Source organism: Halichoerus grypus, chromosome 9, assembly GCF_964656455.1.
Source record: "Halichoerus grypus chromosome 9, mHalGry1.hap1.1, whole genome shotgun sequence".
In the NCBI taxonomy this organism is placed as follows: Eukaryota; Metazoa; Chordata; class Mammalia; order Carnivora; family Phocidae; genus Halichoerus; species Halichoerus grypus.
In genome coordinates, this window is record NC_135720.1 from 114245720 (window position 1) to 114259813 (window position 14094).

At 49.5% G+C, this 14094-nt stretch overlaps 1 long non-coding RNA gene across 1 annotated transcript in view; it reads left to right on the forward strand.

Annotated features, from left to right (window-relative positions):
- LOC144378993 (uncharacterized) overlaps window positions 1-14094 on the forward strand; it is a 55912-nt gene that overhangs the window by 7584 nt on the left and 34234 nt on the right. The window lies entirely within an intron of this gene.

Consider the following 14094-nt stretch of genomic DNA (forward strand, 5'->3'; position numbering starts at 1 on the left):
TAGAGAACCATTTTGCCTAAATGTGTGTTTGGGGAACTCAGCTAAACTGTGGCTTTCCCAACACAGTGTCACATTGAAGTTGAATAATCCAGACTATGGGAAATCTATGTGCCATTACTATGACTGCCTTGTCTGGGCCCAGAAACCAGGCCCCATTCATCCATCCATCCATCCATCCATCCATTCGAAAGTCCATACTGAGCCCCTCCTGTGGGCCAGGTGCCAGACACCAGAGTGGACAAGGCCAACACAGACTCCAAGGACAGGATGAATATTCCTGCTGTGGGAACTGCTTGGGCCTGGGGTCGGGAGGAGCAAAGGGCACTCTCTGTGGGTCAGGGAGGTGAAGAGACCTGGAGATCTGGGGAAGGGGGAGGTCATAGGAATCAGGCTTTGGCCTTATGGAATCAGGCAGGGGCCACGAGGATAGGATTTAGGGGTTTGTGAGCCCCAAGAGTCACTGCTGCTAGAGGGCATGTCACACCCTCTCAGGACTCTCTTGATGGTCTCCCAAGCCTTCAGTAACATTCTTGGGGTTTCCAGGTACACACAGGTGCAGGGAGAGGGGGAGAAATAGAGAAGGTGGTTACCAGTCAACAAGAGGTGAGCTGGAGCAGCAGATGTTAGAGAGGTGGATGCAAACAGGAGTGACAAGTGGATATACAGGACACCCAGAAATACTCCATAAAACAGACAACTATCTTTTCAAATAAATGAATGAATGGAAAAGCTTTAAAGTGTCAAACATAAAGAGGGTGCTGGAAGCCTGGGTGTTAGGGAGCTCCAAAGCTGCAGGGAGTCCTCAGGTCATTTGCACTATATCTTCATGACCTAGATCAGAGTTTCTCAATAGCAGCACTGTTGACATTTTGGGCAGAATTATTTTTTTGTTGGGACGGGACCTGTCCTGTGCATTGTAGGATGTTTGGCAGCAACCTTGGCCTCTACCCAAGAGATATCAACAGCAACTCCCTCCTCCAGTGGTGACAACCAGAAATGTCTCCTGGGGGAACAAAGTTGTCCAGGTCCAGAAATAAAGGTCTAGAAGAAGAAGGAAACAACCTGTGGGCTCTCATGGTGGGGAGTTGTAATTGAGACCTCTGTGAAAAACCAGGGCTTTCAAAGGCTGCACTTTGGGTGAAAGGATAGAGAAAAAAAAAAAATCCATCCAGTGGCAAAGAGAAATGGTAAGAATAATTGTCTATTTCAGCATGTGCTCCAGGTAGAAAGAAAACCTTTACATTTGTAACAATATGCCAACACACACAGGGGTTTAGGGTAAGCATTTGCATTACCTATGTGTTCCAGGAAACTCCCAAGAGGTGAAATTAACCCCAAGTATGTTGGTAGTACCTGGGGCACCTGGCAGAAGCAAAAGTAAATTCTCCCTGGAGAGATACACCCTTGACTCCTGCTGTAAGTGTTCTCATGGATAGAGCTCAACCAAGCTTGAGTTTACAATACAAAGCACATGAGGAATCTCATGAGTGAGTCGGTGAAAACAACAAATGGTAGCATTAGCCTTCAAAACTTAAGATATTGAGATGATCAGATCCAGGATATTTAAAAAAATTGCTTGTTTAAAATGTTTAGAGAAATAAAGATGCTACCAGGAAAACCAGGCAAATATGACAATGAACAAAGACTCAGAAATGAAAGTGGTAATGTTGAAATTTAAACCCAATGTTTGGTTAAACAACAAATTAGATACCGTTGAAGAGATAGTTAGTGAACTGGAAAGTGGATTTGAAGAAATAATTGGCCATAATGTAGCACACAGAGAATATGAACAAGTGGGAAAAAGACATGGGATATAGAATGAGGAATTTAACAAATGTCATCTAGGAATTCCTGCGGAGATAGCTGAGAGAATTGGGGGAGGCAATTTTAATAACAATATGTTGATTAGGGATTTTTCCAGAAATGATAAAAAAAAAAAAGACAAACGCTGGGAAGGAAGCATGAAGAATTCAAGCAGAGTAAATAAGGAGAAACCCAGACTTAGAAACATTGTGATGAAACTGCAGAACTCCAAAGAGAAGACCTTAAAAGCATCCAAACAGGAAAAGTCAGATCACAAACGGCCCAAGATGGAACTGTACGGCATGAACACTTGGCCTTGGGACACCCAGCGATTACCTGGGGAAGGGTACCTCATGAGGAATGCCGGACTGCTGCCTGCATGAGGGGTGGGGCCTCAGACCGTGATGGTTCAAATATTAAAAGACATATAATCTCAGTATCCCCTTAGCCAGGGCCTGGTGGTTGCACAGCCCAGGGTGTGGGTGTGTGGGGGGCACGCTCAGTCACCTCTGGGCAGAGGCCTGGCCCACAGGCTGCAGGAGGTTATTTCTGCCTGGAGAAGGGGAGGGCCACCTTTGGACACAGCCCGGAGAGGGCAGTGAACAGGAGTGTGAGTTGGGGGTATCTGGAATGGCTCTGGGAATTGACTGCCCGTCCTCCAGGCCTGTTTGGGGTCAGTGCCCTCAAGGGACTCTGGAGGACATCAGGGATGGGGGGCTTGAGGGGGGCTGTTGTTCATCTTTCCAATCCACAAAGGTGGTGGAGGAAGGATGAGAATGGTGGGTTGGGGGAGAGGTGGGCCTGGGGTGTGCGCGGGAAACCAGGGGTGGGAGGGAGCAGGAGAGAGGCTCAGAAGGTTGAGGGGAAACCCAGGAACTGCCTCTATTTCTGGATAAATGCAGCGTCTCCTGCCCTTCCACACACACACACACACACACCCTTCTCTATTCTTGCTATGAATTTCTCACCAAACAAGCTTCATTAATCGTCTAATAACCAGATTAATTAAGGACGCTGAAAGTAAACAGCAAGAAGGTAATTTGCTTCTGATTACTGTGTAATTGTAAGAGGATGAACTCATTTGCATATGCAAAGAAGGCTCCCTACACAGCGAATAACAATAGAGAGAAGTAATTGTGTATCTGACCTGCACCCTCCATCTCTCCCTGCCGCTTCCTGCCTCCTCCAGCCCCCTCCTAAGCCTCTCTAGAAAGCTGATTGAGAGGCCCGCAGCCCCGCCAATCAGGACCCCTGCTCCCCAAGCCCGCTGGCCTAGGCCGGCTCCTGCAGCTCCTTTCGCTCGCAGAGAGGCGCGTCTCACAAAACAGGGATGGGGGAGTCTAGTTTTGGCCCTACCCGAGTGATCTTGGCAACGTGCTTCCCCAACCCAGATTTCCTTAACTTCAAAATGGGCTGGCACACCCGCACTCCGTAGTCCTCAAGACAACTCCACTAAAAGCAAGTGAGGGAGCGTTTTATAAATTGTAGAGCGCTCGGTCAAAGCTTGCTGGGCATTATTTTTTATCTGACCCCGGGATGGGTTGAGTGTGTGGTTTCAAAGACCCCTTAGAATCCTGCCTCATCCAGGAAGCCTTCCTGGATTGTGCCCTTCCTGGGGACTGGCTTTCCTCTGGGGCTGCAATTTGCTAGTTTCTGTAGACACGCTGGCTCAAGGCTCGTGCTAAATCCCCAGTACCCTGGAGCCTGGAGGGGAGTTAAGGGCCCCCAGAGTACCCCCTTCCCCCATCGAAGCTAAACTCAGGCTTGGGGGTACCCCATGCTGGGGCTCTTCTTGTCGCCCAGAGCCTCAGACGCCAAATTGTCTCCTGATGGCGGCCTCCGTCTCTCCTGAACTCAATTTGCGTTTTCAAAGCAGCTAATAGAGGCATTAAAAAATCCATTTTCACTCAGGATTGAATCTGACTGGAGCAAGATCAATGCGCAGAGGCCTCCCTCCTTCTCCCCCCACCCCGCCCCCGCATCGCCATGGAGACCGCGGTAGCCGCAGCACCCAGCTCGGCTCCAGCCCGCCCCTCTGCTCCCCCACATCCTTCCAGCGCCCCGACCCCACCCCCGCTGTCGGCTCCTCCACACTCGCGCGGGTTAGCTCAACGGCACCCACCACGCAACCTCTTCCAAGTGTGTGCCTGGGGGAGGTGGCTGGTTCATCGATTGAACTGCACCCCAAAACTTGATTTCAACCCACCACCACCTGCTCAGCCAGCTGCGATAACTGCCTAGCTCTAGGAACCCGGCAGCTTTGCCTCTGAGCTGCTGCATCCATCATGCGCCGGGTTCACATTGCGCTTGCCCCCTCTGGCTCCGAGACCTTGGGCAGATCACTTCCCCCTCTGGTCCTCATTCTATTTCCTCCCCTGTAAGAGCGATACTGATTCCTTCTGTGCAAGATTGGGGTGAGGGTGAGGATGAGGAGGAACCATGCTTCTGATGGCAGACAAATATATTTCCAACCCCGAGCTGCTTTGGGGAGACACGCTGCGCCTGTTTACACGCTGGGTGGGAGACAACCCCGCAGCAGCATCGGGGAGCCCCCTACACTGCGATCTAGGGCTGGAGCTCTTTCTGCTGTAGACTGTGGCCCGCTGCCAGCCTGACAATGGCATGCCCTTTAATATGCGCGGAATTCTCAGTGATGAAAGAGGGACCCCACATTCTACCGTGGTGGATATTGGAGAACAGGCTAGCTTGGCTGCTTGGGTCTGAATCCTGTCTTGCCCATTTACTGCTGTGTGGTCTTGGGAATGTTCGCATCTCTGTGCCTCCCTTAGCTCATCTGGGAACCGAAGAGAATTATTGTACTGACCCCATAGCGCTGTTGTAGGGAGTAACCCATCCAACTATAGGAAGTTTTAGAACAGGGGTGACACACAAGGAGTGTCAGCTTGGATTCTTCAAACCTTAGACCATGGGTTTTATGGGAGAGGGAGGACCTGCCCCCAGCCCTGTCTCTCCTTTTCTCTCTGTCCTCTGAGAGCTGCCCCAGCCCCAGATCAACGGGCCTCCTGCAAAAGTCTTTGGTGGTTTCCTTCTGTGTTTAGTCTTTGGGGATTAGGACACCTGCGTGGGCACGGAGGTCAGCTCTTGTTACCAGTCCATGGCCACTCCCCGGCCTCTGGCCTCCCTGATCCTCAGCTCCTGTGTTCCCTCATTTCCGCCCGCAAGCCCTCTCGCTACCTCTGATGGCTCTTGCCCTGTTCTGGTCTCCAGAGAGACCCTTAGTGGATGAGTAGGATTGGGAGGCAGGATGATGGGGCTGGCCTGGGTTTTGTACAAAACAGATTCTGGAACTGGAGGGATGTGGGGTGTTCTGATCAGTGCTCCTGGTGACAGCGGCTCCTCATTAGCAAGCACCACTGATTTTGCGTGGCTCAGCCTGGCATGGCAACAGCCCGGTTTCCCTTTTGGAAAAAAATGCCTTTGAAGGCTTGGGAAGGTTTTCCAGTCTCACAGTCTCCCCAGGCTGGCCAGAGTTCCCTCAGGCTTTCATCTCAGTGAGTGGGTCCTCCAGGCCTTGTCTTAACAGGAAGATTGGCCCCTTTAAACACACACACACACACACATACACACACGCGTGCGTGCGCGCACGTCCAGCCCCTCTCATCAAAAGCTGGGTGAGTCTCCCCTGTGCCCTAGTTGCCTCCTCTCCAGCCCACTTCTTCCCTCTGGTGCCCATCATGGGACCAGGCTGTCCGGGACGGGGGCGGGGGGACAAAGCTGTTGAGATGGGTGGAGGAGTCTCAGGCTCTCAGTGGTTTCTAGCGGAGGAGCGGGGAGTTGCTGGCCTGTGTGAAATAGATATTTAAACACTCAGTGGTTCTAATGAATTTGAGGTCCTGGCTTTGAGCCCTGGCTCCACTCTTGACTCAGCTAGTTCACTTCTCTGGGTCTTAGTTTTTCTACCAGTAAAGTGGAGATGCGAATAACAACATTAGTAATAATGATCAATGCCAGATGCCTGGGTGGCTCAGTCTGTTAAGCGTCTGCCTTCAGCTCAGGTCATGATTCCAGGGTCCTGGAATCGAGTCCCACATAGGGCTCCCTGCTCAGCGGGGAGTCTGCTTCTCTGCCCCTCCCCTGGCTTGTGTGCATTCTCTCTCTCTCTCTCAAATAAATAAAATCTTAAAAAAAATGATTAGTGCCTTGAAGGGTCATTACAAGGACCAAACGAGGTCCAGGAAACTCTTGTAAACTGGTTAGGTCTTCCCTCCTGGCTTGGGAGGGCAGAACTGGGTATCCCTCTCTTGTATGTCTGCAGAGCCCAGCCAACACCAAGTGTTTAACAAATGTGGGTGGATTTGAAAAATCAGAGGCTCCAGGAAACCCAGGCCTGAACTCATGTGGGAGATGGAGAGAGGCCAAGATATTCACCCAGAGGAGAGGGGGGTAGAGAGGGAATTGGGGCAAGAGGGCATTAAAAAATCATGACTTTCATACAAGTAAAAAATAAACCCATATGAGAGACTTAGTGGAAACCAGTAAGATGTTACAACTGGTTCAAAGGAGAATCCAAGGGTCCATATACAGGACACCGGGAAGTGAATTTACAAATAGATGAGAGGGGTGCCTGGGTGGCTCAGTCGTTAAGCGTCTGCCTTCGGCTCAGGTCATGATCCCGGGGTCCTGGGATCGAGCCCCGCATCGGGCTCCCTGTTCCGCGGGAAGCCTGCTTCTCCCTCTCCCACTCCCCCTGCTTGTATTCCCTCTCTCGATGTGTCTCTCTCTGTCAAATAAATAAATAAAATCTTTAAAAAAACAAACAAACAAACAAAAAAAACACAAATAGATGAGAAACTGGTCAATAGCCATAGGTCAATAATCATTTGCACCCCTATTAGACAGAAGTCATTTGCATTTCTATGGAAAAAATAATTTGCTTTAGAGTCAGTTTTGTTCAACTTACAGGGTTGTACACACTGCTCCAGGGCAATGAAAGGCAGAGGACCCTATAGAATCATAACCCCAGGCTGCGCAATAGACAGGATAGTGGGAGGTTCCCCCCATTTCGAAGTCTTTCACCATTTTTTATGGGCTGGGAATGAGAGGTAGACAGAGGAAGGGCCCAAGGGCAGGGCCAAGGACTCATCTCATCAAAGGCCTACACTTCACCCCCTTTCAGGTTTCCGGGGCTTTCCTGGGTCTTGGGGCTCTTGTGGGGAGAAAGCCTGAGCCCCTGGGAGCCCTAGCATCCATTGCTCTTCTTTCTTTTTATTAGTTTTAAAATTGCGATAAAACAGACTTACAGTCAAGTGCACAAATATTAAGCCTAGAGCTGAGGAGGGGAGGGGCAAAAAAAGAAAAAAAGTCTACAGCCTGATGAATTTTTACACATGTATACGCCCACATCACTGTTACTCAAATCAAATCATAGACCTTTTCCAGAACTTCATTAGGGGTCCCTCACGCACCCTCCTAGCCAAGAACTAACCTCCACTATTCTGTTACCATAGGTTAGTTTTGCTTGGTTTTGAACTTCCAGTGAATGGAATTGTATAGTATGTACTCTTCTGTGTCTGCATTATTCCAACCAGTATAATATCTATGAGACCCATCCCTGTCGTCATCAACATCAGAAGTTTGTTCCTTTTCTTTGCCGTGTAGTACTCCATCGAATGATTACACCACAGCTGTTTATTCTTCCTCCTCCCGAATGTGAACATTCTTGCATATGCCTTTTTGTAAACATACATTTTTATTTTTCTCCAGGAAATGCCTTGGAATGGAACTGCTGGGTCTTAAGTTTGACACGTGCTTAGGTTTAGGAGATGGAACAAATAATTCTTCAAAGTGGCCGTACCAGTTTCCATTCTTCCCAGCAGTGTGTGAGAGGTTTAGTTGCTCCGCATCCTCACCAATGCTTGGTGTTGTCAGATTTTTTTTTCTTCTTCATCTTAGCCATTCTTGTGGGTGTACGGTGGTATCTCATTTTGCTTTTAATTCAAATTTCCCTGGCAATTAGTGATATTGAGCACTCTTTCATAGTTTACTGAATATTTGGATATCTTCTTTGTGAAGTGCCTGGCAAAGTCTTTTGCCCATTTTTAATTGGTTGTCTTTTTCTTTTTGATTTGTGGGAGCTCTTTATATGTTCTGGATGTGAGTTGTCAGATATGTGTATGAGTAGGGGGCTTCTTCTGCTCTGCGGCTTGCCTTTTCACTTTCCTCATGTTGTCTTTTTTTTTTTTAGAGACATTTATTTATTTATTTTAGAGAGACAGAGAGAGAGTGAGAGAGAGCGAGTGGGGAGAGGGGCAGAGGGAGAGAACCTCAAGCAGACTCCCTGATGAGCATGGAGTCCGACGAGGGGCTCAGTCTCGGGACCCATGAGTTCATGACCTGAGCAGAGACCAAGAGTTCATTGTTTAACAGACTGAGCCACCCAGGGGCCCCCTAATGGTTGTCTTTCTATGAACAGATGTTTCAAATTTCAATGAAACCCATTGTTTCTTTTCTGGTTAGTGTTTTTGTGGTTATGTGTAAGATATCTTTGCCTATCCTAAGGTCATGCAAAATATTCTCATATTTTTACCTGGAAGTTTTATTATTTTACTCTTCACATTTAGATCTATGATCCATTTAGAATTAATTTTTGTTTATAGTATGATGTAGGAGTCAAGCTCTTTTCCCCTATATGATCCAATTGAGCGAACTGGTCCAGCACCACTTACTAAAAAGACAGTCCTTTCTCCACTGACTTGCAGGGGTGTCATTGGGGAGGAAAACTTTTCTTTCTACCCTTTAGGTTCTTTGGCTGGTCTAATAATTAAATTGAAATAAGACAGATTAACAAGAGAAAAACAAATTGGGGCGCCTGGGTGGCTCAGTCAGTTAAGTGTCTGCCTTCAGCTCAGGTCATGATCTCGGGGTCCTGGGATTGAGCCCCGCATGGGGCTCCCTGCTCAGTGGGAGGTCTGCTTCTTCCTTTCCTTCTGCCCTCCCCCTGCTCATGCTTTCTCTCTCTCTCTCCCCACCAAATAAATAAATAAATAAATAAAATCTTTAAAAAAAAACCAAATTAAATTTTGTACATATGGGAGTCCCATAAAAATACGAGACCCAAGGACATGTCGGGCAGTTGAGGCTTATAGGCTATTCTGAGCTGAGGAATGGGATAGGGCCCTGGAGCTTCACAGGGGTGGAGGGTAATTCACAGGGCAATAAGAAAAGCAGAAGTTTGGTAATTAGATGTTTACCCTGCCATAGAAGTAGGTCCTTCAGATAAAAGTTATCTCTGGTAATAGCTCTCTGTCTGAGGCTCCCTATCAAATTCTTTCAGGTAGTTAAGGGAGAAGTAAAAGTTTTTCTTGAGTCTGCTGTGTCTTGATTGCTTTCAGTTCAGTATAATCTACATGCCAAAATGGCATATTTTGGGGTCATGTATTCTGCTCCCTTTCAGTGCCCTTGTGATAAATCAGTTGACCATGTATGTGTGGATCTATTTTTGGATTCTCTCTATTATAGTAGTCTATTTGTCTACCCTTAAACAAATATCACTGTCTTAATTGCCGTAGCTTTATAGAAAGTTTTAAAATCAGTTTGTTTAAGCCATTCATCTTTGTTCTTCTTCATGATTGTCTTGGTTATTTTAGGTCTTTTGCATTTTCATATATATTTTACAATAGGCTGGTCGATTTCCATAGAAATGGGCCTTTGACTGGGCTTGTGCTGAATCTACAGATAATTCTGGGGAGAATCGACACTACCCATGTTGAGTCTTCCAGTCCAGGAGCATGGTGTATCTCTCCATTTATGAATGTCTTCCTTAATTTCTCTTGGCATTCTGAACTCTTTTTTAAACCCCACTGCGTTCTGGCACTTGGCGGGAATTAACTTCCATCCCTGTGACCGCAGTCACTTGAAGGGAGTTTGATGCCCGGCTGCAGCCCTTCTGAGGGACACCCGGGGATGAGGCCCTGAGAGAGGGAGAGGGTCACGTGGAGAGATCTAAGGAGGGAAGGGGGCAGTCGGGACTCTAGCCACAGTCCTGATCACTGAACACTGCTCTTGAGGAAAATCTGCTCCGTGGGAGATCTCTGAGCTCGGCAACTTGCAGAGTAGCCATTTCCAGTGTCTTCCTGTCTGTGAGGTGGAAGTGGGCGTGTGGCCTCAGTGCGGAATAGCAGTTGTGAGGAAGGAAGAATATACCGAGCAGGGCACTTAGTAGATGCTCAGTTAATGCTTGTTTAGGCCTCAAAGGAAGACTGATGCCACCAGTGGGGACATCAGACTGGAAAGGACCAGGCTCAGGCCCCACCCCCCCACCTCCAGTCCTGCTTTTTTCCTATTAAGGGCAAACTGAAAGTGCTTTAGTAATCAAAGAGCTGGAAAAAGAAAGATGAAATCTATCCAGAAAGTTTGAACAGATAATGGAGGCCCGGCTTGGGTGGCTTGTTGACGTACTCCTCTTGTTATCACCAGACTGTTCATTCTCTCAATACACTTGTATTTTATTCTGTCACCCAGCTTCAAGGTCTGGGCACCCACAGTCCCCCTCACCATGGGCCTCCCTGGCTGTTGAGGGTCAGATGCCTACAGGCTGAGCTTCTGGACCACAGGCCCTGGGCTCTGCCAGCTCAGGTCAGCCCGCTGGCTGAGGCTCAGGTGGCGGTCACTGGCAGCTGGTGCCCCCAAACTAGGGCGCGCTGGCTCTCCCCAAGCTGGCCGTCACTCCCACCTGTGCTGACCTGAGGGCCTGGCTTTAATGCTAAGAGGAACTAATTAAACCATTGGCAACTCTTGCTTTGGTTCATAATCACTGACTTTGTGCTGATAAAAGCAGTTTCTTCCCAGATTATTCTTAAAGGGGGCAAACCCTTTTCTTACTGAACATTTTAAATACAATTACATGGAAGAGAGTGATTTTAAAATACACTTTACTAAGCACTTTCTTTTTTACTTAAAAAACACTTTCATAGCACTTGTCATGGGCTACATATTATCTCATTTAGCCCCGCTCTAACCCTGTTATTACCATCCCCAGTTCATAGGTGAGAGGTTCCTACAGGGTGATTAACCTGCCCAAGGTGGACAGCTAGTGAGGGACAGAGCTGGGACTCAGGCCCAGGCAGCCTGGCCTCATAACCTCATGGTTTATCTCTAGCCCGGGTGGCCTGCTTGGAGTACACGTTTCCTGGGCAGCTGGCCTCAGAGTGGCATCATTTTAGAAGCACCTGGGGCATTCCCCCCTGGTGACCCTCCACCGGGCCTATAGCCACAAGCTCCAAGCCCTCTGCAGGGCCCTCATGAGCCAGTTGCTCCTGGGGGTTGGGGGTGGGGCATTTACCCATAAGGTTTCCTCCTTTCTCCCACACCTGGACACTAAAGAGGCTGCCTAAGGGTGGGCAGGGATAGGACCTGGCCCTCTCTGGTTCCTGGCCCACAGCATCCAGGTTGGGGAGAGTCATTCCAGGCAGTCAGGCATTATGGCGTTTGCAAATAAGGCATGCTCTGGATTCCTGGCATGAAGCAGCTTATGTGGCTACCTGTTACCTAAGGAGGGCAGCCAGGGCTGGCAGGGGGCATCCAGGGCTGTGGTTTAGGGGAATGCAAAGGGAAGAGTTCCCAGGGCAGCCTGCCTGACTTGCTTCTCTTGGACCTGGTCCAATATTGTCCTTCTTAGCTGCTGCAGAGTGAGACAGAGAGACCTCGGTCTTGGTCCCAGCTTCAGCTAAGTGCTAAGCAGACTCTACCTCAGGACCTTTGCACCTGCTATCACTGCTGCCTGGACAACTCTCTCCCCTGATACACACGTGGTTCACTGTTCCACTTCCTTCTAATCTCTACTCACATGTCATCTCCTCAGAAAGGCACCCCTGACCACCCCATCTAAAATAGCACACACTCCCCAGGCCTCTATCTTCCGGTGTTGCTTTTTCTTTCTTCATAAGTGCTATAAAAACATTCTATGTATCTGTTGCTTTTTTATTCATTGCCTGTCGATTCCCCACTGGACTATAAGTTCCATGAGGGCAGGACATTCGACCCTTGTTCATTACTTATTCTCAGTGCCTCCTGGAACATGTCTGACACAGTTCAGGCTCAATAAATACTCACTGAATGATTGATTGGTGAGTGCGATGAGGCTGAAAGTGCTGTCTTGTGTCTCTGTGACCACCTCTCCTTGTCTGTATAAAGGGAGATGGAGGCTGCTCTCTTATCTGATCCTGCAGTTGTCAGGATAGGCCCAGTTATGCTGCAATAACAGACAAGCCCAGAACCTCAGTGCCAAGCTCTGACTCCCCTGGGTCTTCCCTCTGTCTTATCTTTCACGATGTGCCCCCTGGGTCTTTCACCTCTCCTCATGATGAGGAAACACGGAGTAGTCACATGCCGTCGGTCTGTCTAGATCAGTCTTATCCGTAGGTTGTAAGTTCTTGGATTTACCCTACCCCAATCTGGCATCAAGAAACTGAACTCCAACCACTTGTCCCACCCAAATCTTTACACCCTGCTTGTGACAGCTGTGTCCACCTTTTATTTTTTTTTTCTTAAGATTTTATTTACTTATTTGAGAGAGAGAGAGAGAGAGAGCATGAGCAGGGGAAGGGGCAGAGGGAGCAGGATCCCAGGACCCCAAGATCATGACCTGAGCTGAAGGCAGACACTTAACCAACTGAGCCACGCAGGGGCCCCTAGGCTGTGTCCTCCTTTTTTATTTTTTAAAGATTTTATTTATTTATTTGTCAGAGAGAGACTGAGAGCACAAGCAGGGGGAGTGGCAGGCAGAGGGTGAAGCAGGCTCCCCACCGAGCAGGGAGCCTGATGCGGGACTCGATCCTGGGACCCTGGGATCCTGACCTGAGCTGAAGACCAATGCTTAAGCGACTCAGCCACCCAGGCGTCCTGGCTGTGTCCTCTTGTAAAGGAAGCATAGAGATAGACCATTTTACCAGCACGGTGCAAACCTGCAGTGGTGGCTGAGTAGCTACCAATGAATTTAGGGCCTTGGAGGAAAGAAGGCCACCTGGAAGCTGGAAGAACCTCTCCCCCCGCACCCGCCTCGCACACGCCAAATCACGTACAGCTCATGGGGCCCTGCCTTAAACACAGAGATGGGTGCGGTGGTGGAGCAAAGCCCACACAGAACAGCACACAGAGAAGGGGTTCTCACTGCGCGGGTGGGGTTCAGGCAGGGCTTCCTGGGGAGAAATGCAGAGGCTGGAGCTGTGAGCCTGGTAAGGGTAATGGAAGGGGGGAGGGCAGGAGGAGGACAGGAAGGAAGGGAGAGGCAGGGGGGCTGGGACTTTGGAGCAATGCCCTCAGCGACCCCAAGCTTGAGTGAGGCTTCTCTACAAACCCGCTAGGGGAAGATCAATACCTGGTTGGGTCTCCAGGCCCAGGGCTTGAGGACCCTTGTTCAGAAGCCCCATGAACAAAGCAGGTCTCTCCAGCCTCGCTGGAGGCAGCCTGAAGTTGCCACAGGCTCCACGGAGGGGAATTTGGCAATGCCATTCAAAAGTAAAAGTGTCTTTTCCTCCCAGTCCTGGTGTCCCACCACTTCCTGAGGGCCTGGGGCCCTGGGGCCCTGGGGCCCCGGGGGCGGCTCTGTCCTCTTCAACTTCTGATGGAGTGGCCGCCCTCCCCCATAAACCGCCCTCTGTCCTTGAGCAAACTCCCATTCCCTTGCATGGTCTCAAGGCCCTGATCTCCCTCCCTCTGGGGCCTCCTGCCCCTCTGTTTCTCCCTCCCAACCCTGTAGGCATCACCACACCAGTGCTGCCCACTTCTCTGTTCCCCCGCTTCCGGCCTTTACTGTGCCATCCGCTCAGCCTGGAATGCTATTCCATTCTCTATCTGTTGAAACCCGGGTCACCTTTCAAGACTTCACCAAGATGGCACCTCCCTGAGGATCCTCTCCAGAGCCCCAGTCAGAGCCTCTCCTCTGTGCAGTGGGTCACCAGGACAACCGACTAGAAAGCTTGGCAAGGAAGCTCAGGGGCCAAGAGCCTGAAGGAAAGATCTGGACCAAGAGACCCAGGAGAAATCAAAGGAGGATATCTTCCAGTCCCATTTATCCTGAAGTAGGGGGCGGGGAGGGTGCAGGATTGGTTAACGGTGGTACTGGGAAGGAATCATCTGGATTTTACAAGGCCTTGTAGTGGCAGGAAGGCTCTAAGAAGAGGGAGATGGTGATAGCAAAGGAGAGGTTGGGGGAGGGAGAGGATTAGAACTGATGGGACTCCTGGGAGCAGGTGGGGGATGGGGCAGGGCTGGTGGGCAGCCAGGAAGCCACAGGGATTTGAAGTGATGAGGGGAAGTCTCTAGAGGGGCCAC